The sequence below is a fragment of the Desmodus rotundus genome, chromosome 3 (assembly GCF_022682495.2).
Source record: "Desmodus rotundus isolate HL8 chromosome 3, HLdesRot8A.1, whole genome shotgun sequence".
NCBI lineage: Eukaryota > Metazoa > Chordata > Mammalia > Chiroptera > Phyllostomidae > Desmodus > Desmodus rotundus.
The window spans coordinates 197,817,554-197,841,629 of NC_071389.1; the positions used below are offsets into that span (position 1 = coordinate 197,817,554).

The 24,076-nt window shown below is 54.8% G+C and overlaps 1 long non-coding RNA gene across 3 annotated transcripts; it reads left to right on the plus strand.

Annotated features, from left to right (window-relative positions):
• The first annotated feature begins 3,594 nt into the window (after positions 1 to 3,594).
• Positions 3,595 to 24,020, plus strand: LOC123478584 (uncharacterized). 3 transcript variants are annotated; one of them, XR_006653835.2, is made up of 4 exons: positions 3,595 to 4,015; positions 5,092 to 5,277; positions 13,227 to 13,406; positions 18,932 to 22,573. It is a non-coding gene; the product is annotated as an uncharacterized lncRNA (long non-coding RNA). The 3 variants fall into 3 exon arrangements; XR_006653836.2 differs by lacking the exons at positions 3,595 to 4,015; positions 18,932 to 22,573 and adding exons at positions 22,613 to 22,745; positions 23,556 to 24,020 and having other exon boundaries at positions 4,815 to 5,277; XR_006653834.2 differs by lacking the exon at positions 3,595 to 4,015 and having other exon boundaries at positions 4,815 to 5,277.
• The last annotated feature ends 56 nt before the right edge of the window (positions 24,021 to 24,076 follow it).

A 24,076-nucleotide genomic window follows, 5' to 3' on the forward strand; every position in this document is an offset into this window, starting at 1 on the left:
AGGAGACCAGGATTCCTAGGAGCATAAAAAAGACAAGGAGAATAGTCCAGAATGCCCTGTTATGACCAGGGAGTAAGGCCGCCCTCAGAAATTTTAGGGGAGCAGAGAAGAGACAAAAGTTTTCCCCGGTGCTAGCCGAGCTGCAATAATATGGGCATCGAAAATTAGTAATGGAAACACTTACAGTTAATTTGAATAATTCCGCTCTGTGAAAGGTTATGGCTATAATGAAACTCAAAGAGAAGAGCTAACACAGAGCATCCAAAGAGAGGGTTTTTTTTTTTAAGATTTCCTTTATTTACTTTTAGAGAGAGAGGAAGGATGGGAAAAAGAGAGGAAGAGAAACATCAATGTGCGGTTGCCTCTCGCACGCCCCCAACTGGGGACCTGGCCTGCGACGCGGGCATGTGCCCTAGGTGGGAAATGACCTGGCGAGCTTTCGGTTCTCAGGCTGGTGCTCAATCCACTGAGCCACACCAGCCAGGGCCAAAGAGAGTTTTCATATAAGAAAGATGACTGCCCTGACCAGCGTGGCTCCGTTGGTTGGGTGTCATCTCACAAAGCAAAAGGTCAGAGGTTCGATTCCCGGTCGGGGCACCTGCCTGGGTTGCAGGTCTGGTCCCCAGATGGGTGCGTATAAGAGGCAGCCGACCCATCGATGTTTCTCCTTCACATCGATGTTTCTCGCCCTCTCTTTCTCCCTCCCTTCTCCTCTCTCTAAAAATAAATAAATAAATAAATAGTTTTTAAAAAGAAAGATGACGGTCCCATGACTTGGTTGAATTATTATTGAGCTTAATAAGTTGGGGTCTGTGTTTTGTTTCTTTTATAGCTGTTGACAAATTAGACGGGCGTGTTTGCTTTATCTCTGTAATCAGAAAAGCATCAATTCGCAGCTGTGGGCTGGGGCCTAGGGGCGCCAGGGGTCTTGGGGGACTAAAACTGTACTAAGGAAAAGGACAGACTCACGGCCACTGGTGGCTGCCCAGACCCGCTGGGTGGATGTGGCTCCTCCAGGTACGTGGCGTGGGGGTTGCCCTTGGTTGTCCAGGAGAAGGCAGAATCAACAGAGAATATCCAAAATGATGAACTAGCCCTGGGAGAGGCAGCCTAGCCCTGTGTCCCAGCCAAGGACGAAGGTCAAACATCCAGATCGAGTGACCTCAGCTTGTCTTGGGAGGGTGTTCAGACTCAGCCACCAAAGCCCCAGGGAGACACCAAAACAAGGACAGCGACATTCCTGAGGGAAAATAAAAGCCAGGCCGAAATGATGCAGAAACAAATGGCCCCTGGCCTTGGCCTTGACATTTCAGAAGTGTTTTAAGAACCAGCGTTATGATGGGATTGTTCTTGGGTCAGCCATTGAGAAATCCGTAACTGCAGTTTCAGCCATGGAAAGGAATTCACTGAGTCAAGCCCGTGACCCAGGTTGGAGCCCTCAGGAGAAACTGGGCTCCTCAACCTCACTGACGAGACATGAGAGCTTTCGGGGAGCACACAGAGCTGTGGGGTCCCCTCTGGGGCCCAAGGTCTCTCAATAGAAACAACTCCATCAGCAAATGCAGTCAGCAGTTTTCAGACTGACTCTCTGACTTCCCGGCGGTGTCATTTGACAGTGGACCATGAACTCTCTGTGTCCTTGGCCTCCCTGCCCCTCTGACTGGTCATCCTCCGGAGGACTCTTGGTTCCCAGGCAACCCCTCCCACCCTGGTGTCGTCTCTAGGCCCTTTTCCAGGACCCTCGGCCCTGGCCCTGCACGTTGCCCAGGTAGCCTCCTTGCAAAGCTGAACCCTAGTCCAGGGCTCCGACCTCTTCAACCTCTGCCTCCTGGGCCCTCATCTCCCTGCCACTCCTACCCGACCGGCCACCAAGTCTTGCTCACTTCACCTCCTGTCTCCCTCAGACGTGCCTTCTCCTTCCCGTCCCTGCACAGCCGCCCTCAGCCCGCTGTCACCGTCACCAAGTCTGTTCTGAGCGCTCACACGTTTGAGATCCTAGGAGCACAAGATGGACGAGGACCTGTGACTCTGCATTTCTAAGGGGCTCCCAGGCACTGCTGCTGTTGCTGCTGCTGGTGACCTGGCCTCACTCTGTGAGTAGCAAGGTCCTGGATTACACACAGGTTTTGAGTCCTGCCAAGCAGGCTGGGCAGAGGGCCCAGGACGGACGGGTAGAAATTAAGTCTTTCTCTAGGACAAATGCAATCGACTCTGGTTTCTTTTATCAACTCCTCTTCCCTGGCACAGAGCTCTTCTCCCGTCTCAGATGGATCAGGGAATTTCCCATGATGCTTATACTTAGTGAGCCTCTTGCCTCCTGAGCTTGATAACTAAGATGCCCAAAGCTGTCATCCCATCTCTGGGGAAAACACACACTCTTGCCTCAACACACACAACTTGCTCCTCCCTCAGCTCCAAAGCCTAAGGAGCTTTCACCTGGCCGGCTCTGTGCCCTGGCCCCAGCAGGTGCTGACCAGTCTCCTGCTCCCAGGAGACGCGGTCCAATTGTTCTTGCTGAACTTCCCAAGGCCCCCAGGGCTGAGGATGAGGCCCCGCGCCTTTCCTCTGCCCTTTGGAGCCCACCTTCCTGGGCCACCCTTCTCGGCCCTTGCTGCTGCTTCCAGTGCAGGATTCACAGGTTCACTCCAGCTGAGGGGGCGCGTCCTTTCCTTCCTGCTTCTCCCCCTGCCTCCTGCTGGTCCTCCACCTCCGAATGTCCTTGGACTGGCCCCTCACTTCTAACAGGACTTGACCGTGATTACATCCACTTAATTCCCACGTGAGCTCAGGAAGATCATATTACTTTGACCACTTTATAGATGACAGGTCTGAGGCTCGGAGAGGCTGGGTCACTTACGGCAGGTCACACAGCCAGGAAGGCCCTGGGTGGGGATTGGAGCTGAGCCTTCCCTCTGTCCTTCCCTTGGGCCACCTGAGGTTGTTTTGTTTTGACCATTTCCTTGTGATCAATACTTTGATGGAGGAGAACACTCTAGTGTGAGCCACAACGAGGCGCATCCACCGGTAGCGTGCCGGAGCCGACTCATATCACCTGGAGAGAGTTGCCGGTGAGCTCCCCTTCCCAACTCGTGTTTAGCGACATCACGTTGGTGGGGTGCGGAGGGCCATGCTGGGAGGGTTTACACCATGGAAATTGGCAAGCGCCACAAATCAGAGCTTCCTTCCTAGAGAGCGAGTGGTTAAATGTAGGCCAGCACAGTGCTGATCTGGGGGACAGGGACAGCCTGCTGGAGATGATGATGTCTGAACCGAACCTGGCAGGATGGGTGGGAGCTGGACAGGGGAGCAGTGTGTGTCACCCAGAATATTCGACCTGCCTGCCAAAGTCTCACACGGGGGTGAGTAAGAACTACAGTCTATTCTAGAAAGGAAGCAAGCAGTTTCAAAGATGCTGGGAACAGGGAAGGGATTCTCTCTGGGGGACAGAACAGGAAGAAGTGTTGTTAAAACTGTTTTGCAACCCAGGAGAAGTGGTTTCGAGTTCATTCTGCCCACTCCTGGGGGCTGGTGGCAGGTGCAGGGAGGGACATAAACGGGTGTGTTAGAGGAAGCTGTCCTGGAGCCGTGGGAGGAGCAGGAGATGGCTGGGAGGGCGAGGAGCCCCCTGAGACGACCAGAGAAGGGGCTGAGGGCCGCTCTAGGACAACCGCCTGGGTGGTGGTGGGCCAGCTGGGAGCGACCAGAGGCAGACGGGCATTGGAGTGGGAGCACCACGGACAGCGTCTGGCTGTGCCGTGAGCACCCTCAGCCCAACCCCGTGGGCAGCACCTCTCCCGGGGGGTCGCCTTATAGTCTTTCCCCTGCGTCAGGGTGCACCTCCGGCTCCGGGGAAGTTGGTTCCGGGTCTGTGCCGGCAGCAGCAAGGAACGAGGCGGGAGCTGCAAGAGCTGTTGCTCAAGCTCAGCTTTCATTAAGTGCAGGTTCGCACGAGGTGGCACGTCAAGATCACATTAACACTTCTCCTGAGAATGTCACACACGGTCACCACACAACGGTGAGCAGGGGGCTGATGAACTGAGTCTCGGAATCTCGTCCCAGGTGCGGGAGACAGGTCCACAAGCGGGTGTCTGGGCCCCACTGGAGCGGTGCCTCCGGCGGCGTGGAAGTTAGTTCTGGAGCTCCATCGGGCAGAGCCTCCTGTGGTGCGTGGCCCAGAGTAGCGTGGAGCAGCGTCTCGTGGTGGCTCTGAAGTCCACCTCAATTATACCCAATCTTGGCATCTGATTGAGCTGGGCAATTTCATGGCTCAGGGCCGAGTGCCCCCGGTGCTGTCGGGAGTCAGTAGGTGCGCTCCCTCTGCAGACACCTCTGTGTGCTAATATCTTGGGTGGGCCACCCTGGCAGGGCATCTGGTGTGACTTGGGTAGTTTCCTTCTTGAACTAAAATGTCGTGGCTGACCGGCAGCCATCGGAGGTGACATGAGTGACACTATCTTGTTTTGTATACTTGACCCTATCTAGACCAGACCCAACGCCATTTTGTGGGTCCTGCTTTCCACAGGCTGGAGATGCACAGTTGGAGGTCACTGCCTTACAGTGACGGACACCTGGACAGGCCGCTGAGGGGCAGCAGGGGCCAAATATATGTCCGGAGGGTCGCCAGGCATTCATGGTCAGAGTGGTGGGGAGTGGTTTCTCTTAAAAAGCAGGAACTTCCAGTTTTCAGGCTGCACGTAAAGAATGTGGAAGTCATCATTCCCACGCTTGCCCTAGAAAAAGTGTCGTAAGCCAAAAGCCACAGCTCTTCTTGGGGAACTGAGAGTGGAGGTCACAGGGCAGACCTGAGGCCCAGACACCAGAGAGAGAGGCAGACCCAGATGTCACAGCCGCCCAGGAGCACGAACGTGCGCCCGCTAGAGGAGCCAGAGTGGTGGGGACCCTGAAACCGTAGCTGACAGTTTTTGGAGGCCTGGTGTAGACTAGCTTGAGAGTTAGAACTTCCACCAGTGCTTTGGGCAGACCAGGGCCAACCCCACCGTCTGAAGTGCGTCCCAAGCCTGCTGTTCCTTCTCCTGTCCTCTGTGACACAGGGGGAGTAAAAGCTTTCCTCTGCCCTCTTGCGGTTTCCAGCCGGGACTGACAGCAAGCAGATTAACAGCAGAAAAACTTCCAAGTGTCATCTACATGCACGGGGAAGCCCTCGCAAGAAAAATGAAGACCCGAAGAAGGGACGAGGCCCGAGTGCACACATCCCAAGTTGAAGAAAAAGTAGCGGTTGTGGAAAAGTGACTACAACAGAGGGCAGACTAAAGGCAGGTAAGAGTTACTCTAACAAGGTCTGTTAGTTCAGAGGCCTCGGCCTTCCTGTCCCTCTCCGGGGACGAGCATGTTTCTCCCTGTGCAGGGAAGGCGCCTTTCATGTGGGAGCTTTACCTCCCGTTCTCAGAAAGAGAAAGGAGGGTCAGAGTGTGCCTGTCTGGACCTGCTATTTCATAAGTGCCTTTAACTCAAAATAACCAAAATGTGCAAGTGGCATATTTGGGGGGGGGGTGTGGAGGGATGTCCCGAACTTCTTCATCGCCAAAGGCCAGTCCTAAGGTCAAGGGCATCACCAGAGCCTCATCTCACCCAGCTGTTGGAGAAGGTGATTGGCAGGAAGACTACTAGTCGTTGACTGAAAATGGACAATCAGAGGCCAGCCCTTCGCCCCGCCCCTGCCCTGTGTTTGGAATGTGCCTTCTGCTTGCCCCACCCCACCCCTCACTAGAAACCGCCGGGATGCAGCCTGGAGGAAGTAAGGTGCTGTTGCAACATCTGAATGGTGCACCCTGTTAAGGCCTCTTAGTAAACTTTCAAGATTCTGGCAAGTGAGTGCGGACACCCAGGAAGCCTCGTGTGAAAGTTCTCTTGCTCATTGAACTTGCCACCCGCCTATCTGGAGTGCTCCACCTCTGTCTTCTGGCCTCCACCGTGGGCTGGCCTGTACGTGGGTGTCGCCACCCCAAGCAGGGGCTTAGCGGGACCTAAGGCAGTACATTCAGGAAAAACACACCAGGACCAGCACTCTTAACTCATCTGTACTGCAGAAGCCTGGCCTCTGACTCGCACAATCGAGGACACAGGGCATCGGCCTTCTTTCCTGCTGATCAAACTACACCCGCAGCCCACCACGCTGCTGACCGGAAGGTCCTAGAAATACCACCGCAGGTGGCTACACCCAGACCTGGGGTGGGCTCCCGTGGCTCACCCCGGCTTATGGACGGTTGCACACCCGGGCAGCCCTGTGCTTCGCACGGAAACATCACTCTAAACGGAACAGACACAACTGTACCAGAAATACGGATGGCTGTCACTAGAATGCTATCATCATTCTGTCATACTAAAGGACAGGGACAGGTGGCTCCACCCAGGTATTTATCGGGTGACTCTGAATGGGACCCAGTGGTTGTGTGGCAGAAATCTTTGGCTGTGGCTTCCACCGGGGTGGCTGCGCCACTGCAGCTGGGTTTCCCTGGGCGCGGGGGAGACTCTGCCCCCGGTGACTGCCAACCCCAGTCTCCTTGAGGCCAGGTGGGCGTGTTCTATTTTCACGGGCACAGTCCTTTGGCCACTGTTTTTGTTCCCTCCTTTGGCCCAGGGGACGTCATAACACGTAGAAGCCCTGACTCAATTCACCCAGCAAGCCTCGGGTGAGAGCCAACAGCCTGCCCTTCCCGAACACTGGAATGTCTCCGATGAAAGAAGCTGTCCCCCACAACGGGGTGGCCTTGGACATGGCCTCTGCCTCACAAGGGGACCTGTGCCGTTGTCCGAAAGGACCACTGTGTGCTCACACCTGATGAGTCTGCTGAGGTGTCCTCTTTGGTAAATCATGAGGACACAATTGAACGCCCTGAGGGATCCAACCCCCCAGGGAACTTAACTAACCGAGTTCAGCTGACAGGGGCTCTTAGTGGGAGGAATTGTTACTTATTCTGGGAATCACTGTCTCAGTCTGTGTCTTCTCTTACATGTGTCTGTGCTGTTCCGGTGGCATCTGCCTCCCTGCAGCCTGACAGCTGCCAAGCAATTCACCTTCGAGCTAGTAAGACCTGTCTCACCAGGCACGCAGGGCACACAGGGGCACTGAGCAAGGAGGGGCATACGAAAGTGAACGAGTCAGCCATGAGGGGCAAAGGATGGGAGGAGGTGATTGAGAGGGTGTGACTACTGGTTGACCCCCCTGAGCTGGACCTGGGCAGTTGGGGGCCCCTTCACCACTCCCCGGCCTTGGAATGTGTGCTCTGCTTGCCTTCCCTGAGTGACCAGCTGCCCAAGGACACAGCCTTGAGATAAGGCGCTATTGAGATAAGAAGGCGCACAGGACTGAGTACAGTGAGGTCTTCTGGATCAACTTTTAAGTCTCCAGTGGGCGAGTGCGGGGACCGACTTGTCTCACACTGCCGCCTGCCCATCTGGAGAGGTCTGCCTCTTTCTCCAGTCTCTCCTTCCCCTCCAGGCCTGGGGCCCTGTTTCCAATTTCACTTGGGAAGCTCCCCAGGTTGCAGCCCAACTTGGGGAAATGGAAATTAGCCATCTCCACCCCTTCTGGCCTTTTGGTCTACATAGGAGAAGAAAAAAACTGGCTAAGAAACTCCACTGAGTAAGGCTTCCGACTAACCCTATAGGTCACAGCACCCCTCCGCCAAAAACCATGGAGATTCTATTATAAAATTATAGAATGTTCTTCTGCACAACCTTCCAAAGCAGAAAGCACGAGGCCCAGATGGTTTTACCGGTGAATTTTACCAAACATTTGAGGAAGAAATGACACCAATCCTCTGTAGTCTCTTCTGGAAAACAGAAAACACTCGCTAACATCCTATGAGGTCAGCATTACCCCAGTGCCCGAACCAGATAAAGTCATTCCAAGAAAGGGAAACTACGGGACAATGTCTCTAATGCACATAGATGCAAAAATCTTCTGGGAAATATTGGTACACTGAATCCAACAGTGCATAAAAAAATTACACACCGCAACCAGATGGTACGCAACGTTTGGCCAACATTCAAATATTAATTAATAGAAGCCATCACATCATCAGGCTAAAGAAGAAAAATCACATGATCTTATGAATAGATGCAGAGAAAGCATTTGACGAAATTCTAGCACCCATGCAGAAAATGAACTCAGAGGGGAACTTCCTCCACTTCATAAGAACATCTACCATCTGCTCAATTTTCTGTAAACTCAGAGCTGCCCTAAAAAATTAAAAATCTGTTCATTAAAAGATACTATTAAAAACACAAAATACAGGTACCTTGTGATTTACTGGGGTGGGTGGTGCTTGCATCTGTACGGGAGCAGGGAGTCACGCCCCCACCCCACACCCCAGTCCGGGAGACCAGATTTCCCTCTCCTGGGGCAGCTGCTACTATTAGCCAATTCTCTGTGTTCTTCCAGAGATACCCTTTGCCTATACAAGCATATCGAACCTTAAAATGCAAACACACACACACAAAGCATTTTGGATGTGCCGTTCTGCACCTGCTTTCCCCTTAACAATGCACCTTGGAGGTTTTCCACGGCAGAACCCACAGCCACGTCTCTCAACCAGCTTCACTGAGAGAGTGAAGCCCTACAGCAAAGGATTTGGAGGGCGATTTTCTCGATGGTCCCAATGACGGGACATCGCTGATACCGTTCTAGATGCAGAGGAGAGAAGCCAGTCCATGACCTCAGCTCTGTGGACCTGGGCAAGCTGGCTTCCTGAGCTCTGTGTGCTGGGCTGCACAGTGCCTCCCGGCCCAGCCACCACTTGTCGTTATGCGAATGGTGCTCTGTTGCTGGACACCTTTTTAATACTTTCTTTCATTCTTGTTTTCTTTTTAATTAAGATTTTATTTATTTACTTTCGGAGAGAGGGGAAGGGAGAGAGAAAGAGAGGGAGAGAAACATCAATGTGTGAGAGATATCAGTTGCCACTCATAAGGCCTCCAACCGGGGACCTGGCCCACAACCCAGGCATGTGCCCTGACTGGGAATCGAACTGACGACCTTTCAGTTCATAGGCCAGCGCTCCGTCCACTGAGCCACACCAGCCAGGGCTCATTCTTGTGTGTGTGTGTGTGTGTGTGTGTGTGTGTTGCAAGGAGGGGGTGGCTATTACAGTCCTTGCTGCAATGAAAACTTCCGTGCCTCTGAAGCAGACTGGGTTCGAGCCGGACCCCTGCTATGCACGAGCTATGTGATCTCGGGCGCGTTCCATCACCTCTGTCACGCCTCTGTGCCTTGGTTTACTCTCATTTGTCCTCTCTTGTTTGTGAGGGTGGACAATGCCTGTCCTTTAATACATGGTGCTGTATCTAGATCTTCCACAGTTTGGATTTTGATTTCCTTTTTCTCCACGTATTATTTAAGAGGGTGTAAAATTTTCTGGGTGTCAGGAACTTTGGGGAGTTTGTTTACTTTACTGTCTGTTAGGGGCTCAATTGTGTCCCCCAAATTTATGTGATGGAGCCTGAATCCCTGGTACCTCAGAATGTGACTGTACGTGGAGACTAGGCCTTTAAAAAGCAAAATAAGGAAGATGAAGTCACATGGACGGGCCCTGACACAATATGACTGGTGTCCTCAAAGGAAGAGATTAAGCCCTGGCTGGTGTGACTCAGTGGACTGAGCGCCAGCCGGCCTGTGAATTGAAAGGTCGCAGGTTTGATTCCCAGTCACGGCACGTGCCTAGGTTATAGGGCCGGGTCTCTAGTTGGGGGCGTGTGAGAGGGAACCAGTTGATGTATCTCTTGCATATCGATGTCTCTCTCCATTTCTTTCTTCACTTCCACTCTCTCTAAAAATAAGTGAATAAAATCTTTTTAAAATTGTTTTTAAAACAAAAAGAAAGGAAGAGATTAGGACAGAGAAACAGAGGGAAGATCCCATGAAGACACTGGGAAACCAGGCGAGGCTCTGCCCCCGCGGACTCGGGCCACCTCCCTGCTCCCAGGGCACCTGAGACATCAGTCCCCTCTGCCTTCCAGCTTCCGCGTCCCTCCTCACCTCCTTTCCTACCGTTTCTGTCCTTGAGGGGTTCTGCCTTTAGCAACCTCCCCTTTGTGTGATTTCAGCTGCATTTTGGAAGGAAGTGGAGGTGGTTCTTGTCAAAGAACAAAACTTCAACCGAGTAAATATCAACATCTACGCGGCTTTATGGAAGGAGGAGTCAGGCGGAGTCCCGCCTAGTAAAGAGAAAGGGGCTCCGAGAAGGTGACAGAGTGGGGGCTTTCACAGACAGAAACCGGGGGACCAGGGGAGGACAAGAGAGTCTTTGGCAAAAAGAAAAGGAAGGCCGGCTTCCGGCCAGGGCACCTGCCCTCGGGGGAGGGGTGCGGGGGTCTCAGGCAGATGCCCCCCCCCTGTTGGCCAGAAACCCAGGCTGACTGGCTTAAGGTCACATTCCTGGGAGGGCTGAGACTGTGCCTAAGGCTGGGCTTCTTGGCCGGGGGGCCTGTCACTTCCTTTCCTTAATATTCTTCCATACAAGCCATGGACCAAGTAGTGAGAATAACTCCCTTCTGGTCGATTAACCGTGTGTCGGACCGCAGGTGGGACGGTGGTCCTGTAAAATGATGATGGAGCAGACACTTGCCAGCTGGCCGGCGACACTGACTTCTCGGCAGCACAAAGGTCACAAAAATCCACAAGGCCGTGGCGAACAGGGACAGCGACTACAGCCTGATGGAGAGGGGGTGACAGGGAGGGGCTCCTGGAGGCAGTTTCCCGGGAGGTGACTCAGGAAGAGTTGTTGGAACGGGAACGCAGAGCTGAAGAGGAAAAGAAAACTGCAGGAGAAAAAGAAGAACCCTCCAGAAAATCCACGGGGAAGTGTAGAAGCTTTTTGCAGACCTCAACAAGCTCCTCAGAGGTCGATGGCATCGACCGCACCCCGAACGGTTTGCATCAGTGGAGAGGATTGCTCGAGGTGCGTCGGCTGCACGCGAGCACGTCTGGGGTGGAGGAGAGACGCACGGGGCACACCACCCCCAGAGTGAAGCCGAGCCCAGAAGAGCCTCAGGCGGGCCCTTCGGGGGCCCAGAAGAAGGCGCTGTCATCCTAGGAGACCCCGTGCGGGTTGTGGCCCTGAAGACCTTCCAGGGACAAGCTGTGGACGGGACAGTGACAGTGACACCCACGAGCCTGACCCTGCATCAGCCTGGGCCAATGTGTGTGTCTGTGTCTTAGTTTTTAACAGAAAACCTTTAAGAGTAAAAAGAAAAATTGAATATAGGAAAATGCTTGTGAAAGAACGATATTAAGAACTATTGTTGTACAGCTGTACCTGTGTTTGAAGCCAAGTGTTATTACCAAAGAGTCGAGAAGTGCAAAGAATTATTTATCAAGTAAAAACGTTACAGGAAGCTAACGTTAATTTACGGTGGAAGAAAGCAAACCCTCTTTTTACGGGTGGAGGGTAGCCTGCGTGGACAGCATTATCAAGTGCACAGCCACACACAGGGAAGTCCTGGGCTGATGCATGCACGCACCCGCACCACTGCCTCGCCCGCAGCCACGGCCGGTCCTGCAGGCTCCATGCCCAGGAAGCGCCTCAGACAGGTGCACAGGTTTTCTCCCTTTGTATTGCACCTGTGCGGTGCCTCCTATGCTCACGTACACAGGCAGTCACCACTGTGCTGCAGTTGGCGACCCCATCCTGGGAAGTCACGGGCTGAGCAGGTTGGCAGCCCAGGAGCCACAGGCTGCCCCCTGCAGCCTGCAGCTGCTGAGCATCCTCTGCCAGAAGCCCTCCCGGCCCTGGCAGGTGAGGGGCAGTTAGCAGCAGTTCTGGGAAGCCCCCTGCCAAGAGTCACTCTGCGCCAGGAGGCTGCAGCTTGGGTTTGTGTTCCAGCTCTGCCTCCCGATTTGGGGACAGCGGTGGGTCAGCCTCCCAGTTCTTGAGACCCAGGGGCTCTGGCTGCCAGCCCAGCCTTGCCTCTGCCCACCCCGCTGCGACCCCAGTCTGCCTTCTCTCCTGTCTTGGCCCCACTGACTGAGGGCTTCTGGAGGGCAGGCCCAGGCTCGACTCAGTCTCAGAGCCTGAGTATCTAGAGAGACGCTACACACTCAGGCAAGTGTTTGATGAATGAAAGAGAGACTGAGCCTTCTCTAAACGTGTCTGCCCGAAGTGCCTTTGCCCGAGGAGGTGGTTTGGTTTCAGCCCCGTTTTCTGTGTCTGAGGAAGAGGAATCTAGCCATGCTTCCCACAGGTGTGAGGAGGGCCCAGTACTCTGGCCTTCGGGTGAGGCCTGGGAAGCAGGTGAGAGGCAGGTTATGTCCCCAGACTACAAATGAGGAGACTGGAGTGGAGGGGTGATGGGACCACCCCAGCCTCTGTTCCCTACCGGGCCCTCCAGCTGGGACAGGTCCCGGCTGAGCTGTGGGTGTTGGTTAGCGAAGCTGCAATCTGAGCAGGGACAGAGGAAGGGATGATGGGTCTCTGCTCCAGAGCTAAGTCCCGAGGCACGAAAGGCATCTGTCTGACAGGGCAGGGTGTCAGGGGCGTGCCCGCCGAGGGAATGGGAGGCAGCTGCTCGGGGAGACAGCCGGTTCAGCTTTGATGAGGCCTCTGAGGGGTGTCCAGCGGGAGCTGTGTGGGAGGCGCCTGTGAACCTGGAGGTCAGCAGAGCCGGTGGGCTGGGGCAGCTGGGTTCTGGCACCGTGATTGCTCTGGGTGCAGTGAGAGGGAGAGAAGAGGAGAGAGCCGGGACAGAGCCCCGGGGCCTGACGACATTCCAGGGCTGGCCGGGCAGGAGGGCCCTGGAGGGGTTCTGGAGGATGCTGACTATGTGATAGGCTATGTGGCAAACAGGTGCAATTGATAAAAGCTACAGGAGCTGCCCTGGCCTCCGGGTGGCTCAATGTTTGAAGCCATGTCCCACACACCAAAAGGCTGCAGGTTCCATCCCTGGTCAAGGCACATACATCAGTTAAGGGTTCAATCCCTAGTCAGGGTATGGATGGGAGGCAGCTGATTGATGCTTCCCTCTCACGTTGATCTCCCTCTCTCTATCTCTCTCTCTTTCTCTAAAATCAATAAATATATAAAGCTTCAGGGCCCCAGCTGGTGTGGCTCAGTGGATTGAGCACCATCCTGTGAATTAAAAGGTTGCTGGTTCAATTCCCCACCAGGGCACATGCCTGGGATGCAGGCCAAGTCGTGCAAAAGGTAACCAGTCGATGTTTCTCTCTCTCCTTCTCCCTCCCTCCCCCTCCCTCTTAAAAAAAAAAAAAGGTACAGGAACTGTCCACAGGAAGTACTGGGATTTATGGCTGAAAACCGGCAGAGACCAGCTCAACCCAACATGGTGGCTAATCTCACCCACCTGTGACCCCGAGCCTCGGTCTATGCTCAGGGTGTGCGTGTTCGGCAGGATGTGCCCCGGGCTGATGGGACTGGAAACAGAAAGCCACGGTAAGGACACAGAATGGCCCACCGAGCTCCTCCAAGAAATCTCCACCCCTTTCCTGGGAAATCCTGGAATCCCCTCGTTGAATACCCTATTGCACCCTCTCATTAAATGGACCTCAGTAAAGGAAGCCAGTTCCCTTAGAAGGGGCTGCTCTGCCTGTGGAGTTGGCTCAGTGTAACTGCTTCACGAATACATTCACTGTCACTTTAAATGCATTTAAATTCTTTCTTGGGTGAAGCCAAGAACCCACAGCGGGCCCCTAGACGGCAGGAATGCCCACACGGTCTCAAGGAGTCCCTGCCACACAGGACTCGGGGAGCACTGACTCACAGTGGTCCCCCCTCCTCGTGGTTTCACTTTCTGCAGCCTCAGTTACCCGCGGCCAATGGTGGTTGAAAACGTGAACTGGGAAGTTCCAGAAAGAAACAATTCATAAGTTTTAAATTGCACAAGTGCTGAGTAGCGTGAGGAAATCTTAAGCCTGCCCACTGCCCGGGGCCATGAGACCTCCCTTGTCCAGCATGTCCAGGCCGTATGTGCCGTATGTGCCGCTTGCCTGTCGGCCACTTAGTTACCAGATGGCTGTCAGAGAGAGGCCACACTCATGTGCCTTTAGGACACAGTGTATCCTATCGTTACAAGTGCGCTTTGTTATTAGTTATTGTTGTTAATCTCTTCCTGGGCCTAATGTATAAATTAAGCTTGACCACAGGTATGTATGTAAGGGGAAAAACAGAGTATATTAAGGTTCAGTCCCACCCACGGTTTCAGGAATCCCCTGGGGGTCTCGGAACATTTCCCCCCCCCCCCCCGTAGATAAGGGGGAGCTGCTATAAGCAGGAACCTTTGGTTGCCAGCATCAGAAACCCAGCTCACACTCCCTTAAACGCACAGGGGACTCACTGGCTGGTGGAAGCCTCATGGAAGAGACCACCTGCAGGGGAGGGAAACTTCCTGCCCCCTCTTAGGCTCCCAGGCTGGCCTGAGCATTGAACTGACGCAACGCAGGGGAACAGGTCAGACGCACACACGGCTTTTACAATATTTTTCCGTGTGTGTGTGTGACTCTTCAGATGGAAAACGAAGACCCCAAGAAGCCATAAGGCCCCTAAAGCTTATGTAGCCTTTTTTAAAAAAGATTTTATTTATTTTATGAGAGAGGGAGGGAAGCATCCGTTGCCTCTCACATGGGACCTGACCAGCAACCCCACATGCACCCCGACCAGGAACCCAGCCAAGCACTTCTCTCCCTGTGGGTCACGAGGCCCAACCAACTGAGCCACACCGGTCGGGGCGCTTATGCAGCTTTTTAAACAAAGAAAGAAACATTATGAGGAAGTGACGGGACAAAGGGGCTTAGCTGGGGGCCAGTAAGTCACAGACGAAGTGACTATAAAGTTCGTGGGAGAAGCTGACAGAAAACAGGGTTCTTTTTGTGGGTTGTTCGCACAGATCCATTTTGTCATCAAACCCCCACCCCCACCCTCGGTTCCCCCCGGGGACAAGAACGGGCTTTTCCTGGTGCAGGGAGGGCACCTTTCTCCTGGGAAAGCCCACGACCCGCTTTTTAGCGGAAACGCGAGGACAGAGAGCCCTTCCTACACCTGCTGCTTCTCACGGGCCTGCAGCCCAAAGGAACCAGCACGCCACAGCAGCATCTTTGGGGAGGCGTGTTCTGAACCCCTTCAAAACCAAATCTGGGGGAGGCATAAACACCCCAAATGTGGGACTCAAACACCTTCCAATCAGGGGGTCACGACCTGTCCCTGAAGTCCAGCTTCTCCCACATGACCAGAGATGGCGCTGTGGGAGGCTTCCAAGTTCCACCTGTGACATTTTCCACCGCTGGGGACACTGGGCTGGGGACACTGGATTCTCCTCAGCTTCAGTTTGCAAAGGCCTGACCTGGGCTCTGACTGGCCTTCCTGGGGACAATTGACAGGGTGTGGCAGAGGCTGGGGGGGGTCGGGGGGGGGGGTGACCTGTGAGGCCTTGACACTGACTTCCTGTTCACGCCTCCTGGGCAGCCCACTGTGATTAGATCAGAGTGTCCTCCCCGCTGGGAGCCCCTGCAGGTCCAGCAGCAGCTGTCTGGCATGGTAGGGGATTGAAAAAATGGGGGGTCTAGGGCAGGAGGACGCTCAGACTGGGCTGGGGGCTGGGGTGCCCTCTGTCTTGGGCTTTTCTGCTGATGCCCCAGGGTACAGACCCTTTACCCCTCAGTTAAGTCAGTGCCTCCAGGGGGCGCCACCCCTGCCTGCCTGACTTGCCTCCTCTCACCTCCCCTGCTGAAGTCCCCAGGGGATCACAGGAAGCATCTGGGGTCCCCTGTCTGAGACCTCCCCCACATTCTGGGACAGGAAGCCCCTGGTTAGATTGAGTGGGGGGAGGGCCAACCTTTGGAACCAGGCTCATCTCTGGGGACTGCCAGCCCAGCAGGGGACCCCGCTTGGCCACCCCCTCTGGAGCCTCTGTTCTCTCCACTGTTTGGCCTTGTTTGACCCCAGTTTCTTAGGAAATTTGCTTTGGGGGACACTCCTGCTGGTAGGTCTCAGCTGAACCCAAAGCATGACACTCCCATCTGTGTCCCTCTAGGCTGGCAGGGGGGTGGGGGGAGGGGTGGGGGCTGGGAGCTTCCCTGGAGGCTGGATGGAGCAGCTGCTGGCTAGCAGGGTCTGCAGAGAGAGAGAGGGAAGCTGGGATGGTGGGGAGGGTGAGGAGGCAGAGATGCGGAGGGTGGGGGAGGAGAAAGAGGATGCACGAGACACAGATCAGGGACCAGAGATGCCGGGAGAGAGACAGACATGGGAAAGGGTCAGGAGGGAAGACAGGGACCAGGACCAGAGTGAGGAGAGGAGGCCTTGGGAGGAGGCCCCAGGACTGCCCCTGCACCCCCAAACCCCCATAATTGCACAGGGGCCTTAGGCCAGTCTCAGCTCTGAGCCAAGGCCGAGGCCTGTGACTACTGGCTCAGGAGCTGCAGGGCCTGGGTTCCCCTGACAGATGGGAGCTGAGAGCTGCAGCTTGGCCCTGAGGCCGCCTGGGTTGCCACCCACGGGAGCCCATGAGCCCCAAGTGGAAACACTGTGTCCCTGGGCTGAGCAGGCCACGTGACCACAGTGGCTGCCGGGCTCCCTCAGTGTGACCAGACACTCAGAGGCTGCCTAGGGCAGATGGGCGGCCATGGGACGTCCTCACTGGCGGAGGCGCTCCTGCACCTCCTCCCCGGGCATCCCCTGGGCAGGCTGCGCCGCCCGCTGGGGACTGGGCCCACCAGAGGCCTGCAGTTTAGTGAGGGCCCAGGGCCGTCAGTCAGGGTGGCGTGGTCTGTCCCGGGGCACACCTCCAACTGGGGCACAAGCCAAGGCCTGAACCAGGGCTAGGGTTCTGGGTTTAGGGTTTAGGGTTAGGCACAGGCAGGGTAGGGTACGGTGGAGAGTGAGCTTGAGTGTGGGAGTAGGGGGGACACTGAGAACTTCCGGCACAACCGTGAAGGGACTGGACAGAAGGCAGCCCGGCAGCGCAGAGCTGAGAGAAGGGAACACAGAAGGAAGGGGTGACTCTGAAGGCAGACATGGATGTCGTCTCCCTCCCGGGAAGACGAAGCCTTGGGCCCGCGTGCAGTGGAAACTATGCCTGGTAACCCCACATGAAGCTGAGATCCCCAAGGGCGTTCACCAAAGTCCCAGGTTAGTGACGTGGACAAAAAAAGGGTGTATAATGCAACATACATCGCTAACGGGGCTGGCGTCCCGCCTCCGGCCTATAACTTCCCCAGTAAACGGTTTATCTTTGCCTTAAGCAAGTCCTGTGCATGGTTTCTGTGGGTCCAGGTTAACACACCTTGGAAATTAGCCTCAACACCCTCAGGAAAGCAGGTAGCCCTCGCTGGTGTGGCTCAGTGGATTGAGCACCAAAAGGTCGCCGGTTTGATTCCCCGTCGGGGCACGTGCCTGGGTTGCAGGTCAGGTCCCCAGCTGGGGGTGTGTGAGAGGCAACAAATTGATGTTTCCTTCTCTTTCTCCCTCCCTTCCCTTCTCTCTAAAAATAAATAAATAAAATCTTTAAAAAGAAAGGAGAGCGGGTAATCTTAAATATCCTTCAGTCCAGTCCCCACCTTACTTTCTCCCACCTCCAAGTAATCTTCCTTCCTTTCCCTCCTCAATTCCAAACGGGGAAAAGAAGCTGCCCACTGTCCTCCAGAAGCACCTGCGGTCTTGCTCCCCGGCAACTGTCAGTTTTGTCTCGAATAAACCCTTATAAAAACCCTCTGCAGGTCGGGGTGCGCTCCTGTGGACAAGTACGGAATACAGAATAATAACCCGTTTCAAAGGTTTAGAAACAATAAAGGATGAAATAAAAATAGTGAGCAGGGAACAAGAGACCATCACAGATGGCCAGGCCGATTTAAAGTGAAAACGAACAGAACTTGTAGACATTAAAAATATAATTTTTAAAATTAAATTCTCAGCGGAGAGGGTCTTAAAAAGCAGATGAGACAGCACGAAGAAGGAGCTGGACGGGAGAGAGGACAAACAGCCCACATGCGGCCCAGGGAGGTTGCAAGAGGCCTGGGCGCACAGGGCAGAGTCAGAAGGTCTGGCAGGGTCTGACCTGGGGCCCCGAAGGCAGTGCGGGGATGGGGGCAGGGAGAGGTGGCCAATGAAGTGATAATGGATGAGAATTTTCCAGAAATGGTGCAAGTCATGAACCTACAAATATAGAAGTTACCACATATATTGAGCAGAATGAAATAATCTAAACCTAGGTATGTTTTCAGCAAACTGCAGAAGCCAGACATTTGCCGTGAGCTCTTGTGGTCCCTGTACACGCCAAGCTCATTCCCGGTCACAGCCAGCTCCCCCGGCCCCACCGCTGGCCCCAGGCAGGGTCCCTGTGCTGCTCCCCCTGCCCCCTCCTCTCCCAGAGCCGCTTGTCCACCGCACCCCCCATCCCAGACATGGGGGCCAGTGGCTGGCCCTTACCACCCCCACACCAGGTAGGGGTGCCCGTGAATCACCACCCAGTCCTCAGGCCCGCACCTACAGCCTCTCTGTCTTCAACCTCAGAACCTGGGTCCAACTCCTGCCCCCAATCCTGTGTGGTCTTGGCCAAGTCCCTTGCCCTCTCTGGGCCTCAGTTTTTTCCTCTTGAAGATGGAATTAAGGCAATCTGCCCAGCCCTGCAGAAGGACCATAGGAGGAGGGAGGCCTGCCAATCCTGCCCTGACGTCTCGGCTTGGCTGAGGGCTGCTGCGAGCGGCGGGCTTGGCCCGGGTCCCCCAGCGCTGCCGGCCCGGCCTGTGGCGGGGAGGCCTCGGGAGATTCCCTGTCCCTCTGAGAAGCAGAAAGAAGCATTATAGTTGCTGCATAGCGGTTCCAGCGTGCAGAAAGCTCCTGGCTCACAGTAGGTTGGTTACTTTCTTTCTTTCCTTCCTTCCTTTCTGCTTCCTTACAGTATGTACCGCATAGAGCAGCTTTTTTTTTTTTTTTATCCGCCCCAAGGACATTTTTTCATTGCTTTTTAGGGAAAGCGGGAGAGAAGAAGGGAGAGAAACACTGACATGAGAGAAAAGCATCGACTGATTGCCTCCCGTATGTGCCCGAACTGGGGATCTTATGCCTGGACCGAGAACAGAACCCGCAACCCAGGCAGGTGCCCCAACCAGGGACCGAACTGGCAACCCCTCACCTTGCAGGAAAGAAGGCGCCCAGCCAACTGAGCCACACCAGTCCGGGCACATGGTGCTGCTTTTAAGCTCCAATGGGGTCACCTGGTCAGACAGAAGCTGAGCAATAGCACATGGGGGCTGCCTGGGTGTCTGCACAGTTATCTCAGAACCTGCCCCTCCACCCCTGCCCGTGGAGGAGCTCGGAGACGAGTGAGCAGGCTGGGCCCCCTGTTCCTGCTCACGCACCCTCCAGCCGCCTTCTCTCTCAGCAGCTCCTCCTCTCTCTCTGGAATGACGACTGTGTCCCCAGCATGTCTTGTCTTGCTGGGTGGTATCCCCATGTGCCGACTGCCTCCGTCAAAGACTGGACACAGAGCCAGCCAGGCCTCTCCTGGGCACCCTGAGTGCCTGGCCCGAGGGTGCAGGCCCTTGGCCGGCTGATGACCGGTGGCCATAGCCTGGCGCCTGGAGAGTAGGTCCATCATCATTCTAAGCTATGATTCTTTGGGTTCTCTCCCATCAGCCAGAGCTCCGGGTCCTGCCATTTATTTATGGCTCTCTGCCACTGAGCACCCAAGGGGGCTGGCTTGGCTCCAAGGACTTCTGGGCACCAAATAAATGAGTCTCCAGGAGGCGAAACCAGGAACACACAGGAGGAGGGAGCCTGACGACCAGGGTGGGTTGCCTTCCACACGGCCTCCCGAGACAGGCAGGAGGACTGTCTCCACTCGGCACAGGAGGAGTAAAGCACTGGCTGCAGCCGGCTGGGGCCCTGGGCGGGGCTTTGGGCCTCGAGCCAAGAGCCCAGGGCTCTGTGCGGGAGCCAAGGGCCCAGCCCCTCTCCTTAACCCCGGGTGGTGCGGTGGGGCCCAGACCCCGGCCGGACTGAGCCAGGACCTCAGAGACCAACGTTTCACAGGAGGAAATTCCTGGACCAGTCCCTCCCACCTCCCACAGCCTTATCTGACTTTCCAACTCCCTCAGGCCACGCTGCTTTGACCTGGTATTTGAAGTAAAACAACAATCCCGAGATAGAAACAGTCTGCTAATCAACTTAACAGGGTTCTGCAGAAAAGGAGGACCAATGAGAGAGGGCTTTAAATGGTCCCTTGCATCAGCACGCACTGTGGGTGGGGGTGACAAGCATCTCCTACTCTCAGACAGTATTGAGAGGCTGGCTCCCTGACTTGAGCCTGCCCTGGGGGGCAGGGGCCCAAATGCCAGGGCCCTCAGTCCTTCTAGGCCCCAGGGGAGGAGGAGGAAGGGGCAGGAAGCCATGGCAACTCCCCACCCCACACCTAACGACCCTCCCCTTTCGGCCATGCCTGGGCTTTTAGCATCACTCAGCTGTTCCTGGTCCAGAGACTGTGGGGCACTCGGGCCTCAGTTTCCTCATCTGCAAACGAGGAAGAACACTCGTACTCGCCTCCCAGGCTCTGGGTGAAGCGCTGGACACCAGGGAGGTGGACAGGATGACCCCATCAGCCATGCGGGCTGTGGTTCGGCAGCCTGTGGCCTCCGCCCTCGGCCCCCGCAGGACACCTGGCAGGCAGTCTGCCCACACAGCTCGTGCCCTAACCAAATTACCCAGGCATCTGGCTCCAGCTCCGGCAGATTCCCCTGCCGCTCCGCTCTCTCCAAACGGATGAGACTGTTGGATTAAGTACCAATTATTTCCCCGTGACCCAAGACTGGGTTTTCCTGGCCCGCTGTGGGGTTTTTCTAAGCGAGAGGAGGAAGTCAAAGAGGCGAACTGCTGCCACTTCCATGGCGCCTTCGGGCCTGGGCAAGTTCCAGGGGGATTCCTCCCTCCAAGCCCTGCCAGTGCCTCCTCCAGGAAGCCTCAGGAGTGTCTTAGTGTCCGCCAGTATGTCGGGGTACACCCCTCCTTCGGGCTCAGAGCTCCTGTGCTCTAGCTGGGGCCAGGCAGGAGTAGTGGGCGGAGTCACAAGCCCCTATGTGGGTGCACAGCGCTCTGGAAACTGTATGGTCACCCCCAAAAGCACAGGCTCATCAGCATTATCACCATTCTCGTTCAGAACAACCTTGGAGCGGGACCTGTCTGGGTTTTAGTCCCTCTGGGCAAGTCCCCAAGCTTCTGAGCCGCAGTCCCTCCTCTGCAGAATGGGGGTGACAACAGCAACAGGCAGGCCGGGGGAGCCTTTTAAAAACAGTCCTCATGTCCAGGATAGATTTATTGACTTTAGAGAGAGAGGAAGGGAGAGAGAGGAAGGGAGAGAGAGATACCCATCAGTTACCTCCTGTTCGTGTCCTGACGGGGGATTGAACTTGCAACCTAGGTATGCGCCCTGACCAGGGATCGAACCCGCAATCTTTTGGTGCGGGTACAATGCTCCAATCAACTGAACCGCCCGGCCAGGGCCAGGGCGAGCTTTTAAAAGGAAGGCGAGTGTATGGTCGCATAGACGGGCTCAGCACACGGCCTTTCTCCATGAGCAGCGGCCCAGCCCCTGCCCGTCAACCCTGCACGCTCGCGGTCCTTCAGTTTTAAGTAAATAGAGGCTCACGACTGTTGAAATAAGAGGAAAATGTGAGAGTTCACAGACTCACGACCGTGACAATAACACGTCTTTATAATGGTGTGGGGTCCATGGGATTTCCACATGAACATAAATGAATTTCAATCCCATTCCGCACACTGCACACAAAACCCAATTCCCAGTGGACTAAGAATCAAAAAAGGGAAAAGGTAAAACAATAAAGCTTCTAGAAGAAAACATAAAGGGCTATCTTCATTGTTTCGGGTTATGTAAAACGTCTTAAAGAGGATGTAAAAAATGCTAACCAGCCCTGGCTGGTGTGGCTCAGTGCATTGAGCATTGGCCTATGAACCAAGGGGTCACTGGTTCGATTCCTGGTTAGGACACACGCCTGGGTTGCAGGCTGGGTCCCCAGTGGGGGGGGGGTGTGAGAGGCAACCACACATTGATGTTTCTCTCCCTCTCTTTCTCCTTCCCTTCCCCTCTCTTTAAAAAATAATAAATAAATAAAATCTTTAAAAAGATGCTAACCATAAGGGAAATGATTGATATTTAGGATGCATTAAAATTTAAAGCTTTTGTTTGTTAGGAGAGAAAATAAAGGTAACCGTAGGATGGAAAACAAGTGCCGGCATCTACAATACACAGAGAACTCCTCCAAAACCGTACAATAAGGAGAATTGGAAAATGGACAGCTGACTTCACAAAAGAGGGCCTGGACACGGCCAATAAACAGACGCATTCCCCGTTAGGAGAATGAGGAATAAAACTATACCGGCCTACCATAGCCCTGTCGGGGTGCGAGCGGAAGGACGTTCGCCACTAGCCACTGGGGAAGGGGCCCAAGGACGGGAACACCCTGGGGGGCGCCTCGTGGGCACAGCCGCTGTGGAAATCCTTTTGGCAACTGTCCACCGACAATGCACCCCCACGACCCAGCCACTGCTCCCCCAGGTGCTTTCAACAGCTCGCTAGGATGCTCCCCCCAGATCCTGTACCTGATTGTTCACAGCAGCTTCCTTCTTCATTACCCTAGGCCAGAAACAGCCCAGGAGTCTCCCAGCAGGAGGGCGGAGACAGCAATTGTGGTGTATATACTCCCACACGCCACTGCAACGAGCAAACCACAACCACACACAGCCACGCGGCCGAAGCTCCCTAACGTGATGGTGAGGGAGAAAAGCCAGACTCGGGAGTCCCACAGCAGGCAGTGCCAATCGGAGACCGCCTGGTGGGAGGGAGCGAGGGGCGGGGGCTCAAGGGGCCTTTCTGGCGCTGGTTATAGGGGTGTCCAGTTTGTGAAAATCCATCCTACTGCGTGTTTTTTGTAGTTACGGAATATATTAATTCAAACACATGGTTTTAATCCTCACCCGAGGATATATTCACCCACTTCAGAGAGTAATGAAGGGAGAGGAAGAGAGAGAGAGACAATTAGAGAGAGAGAGAGAGACCCTGACGTGAGAAAGAAACATCAGTCAGTTGTCTCTCACACGTGCCTTGACCAGGGACAGAACCCATAACCCAGGTATGTGCCCTGACCAGGAATCGAACACATAACCTTTTGGTGTACAGGCTGATGCTCCAAGCAACTGAGCCACCCAGCCAGGGCTTAATTTAAAAACTTTAAAAAGTACCTGTATGCCCTGGCTGGTGTGGCACAGTGGATAGAGTGCCAGACTGTGAACCGAATGGTCACCGGTTCGATCCCCAGTCAGGGCACGTGCCTGGGTTGTGAGCCAGGTCTCCAGCTGGGGGCACGTGAGAGGCAACCAGTCAATGAATCTCTTGTGCGTGGATGTTTCTCTCCCTCTCTCTCTCCCTCCCTTCCCCTCTCTCTACAAATAAATAAATAAAATGTTGTGTGTTTTTTTCTAAGTGACAGTATACTCATTGAAAAACCAGTGCCTAAGCCTGTGCCTGGAAGAAAGCCGACACGGCAGACGGTTTTTCCTAAACACACGTTTCTCTGGTTTCAGGACGCGTGTCAAGCTGAAGAGCTGTTGTTCCCTGATTCTGGCGGCCTGTGACCGTCAGCTTGGCTGGGCTACGTGCCCGGGATCATCAGTCAGCCAGAGAAGCTGTGTAGTCCCCGTGATTAACATCAGTGATGAGATTAGCCTGGAAAATGTGGGGGGGGGGCAGATCCTGCCCGTGGAGAGGCCTGAAATGCGCAACAGTGGTTTTCAGAAGAAGAAGAAATCCCACCGAGGACGGCAGGAGCAGCCGACAGAGAGTGGCCTGCTGGCCCTCCCTGGACACTCCCCTGCACCGCCCAGACCTGAGTCACACTGGGCCCTTCTGGGCGTCCAGGTGGCATCTGGACTCAGAAGCTGGGGATGTTTCCCCAGGAGACTATACTAATGACACATCACCGTCCGGGCCTGGGGGTGTCTCTGTGCCTCCCCAATGGCATGTGGCTTCGGAGAGGGTTTCTTCAAGTTCTGCCGTGACATTTAGCTACAGCTAGTAATGACTAAGCCTCGGCCTGGCCAATGAA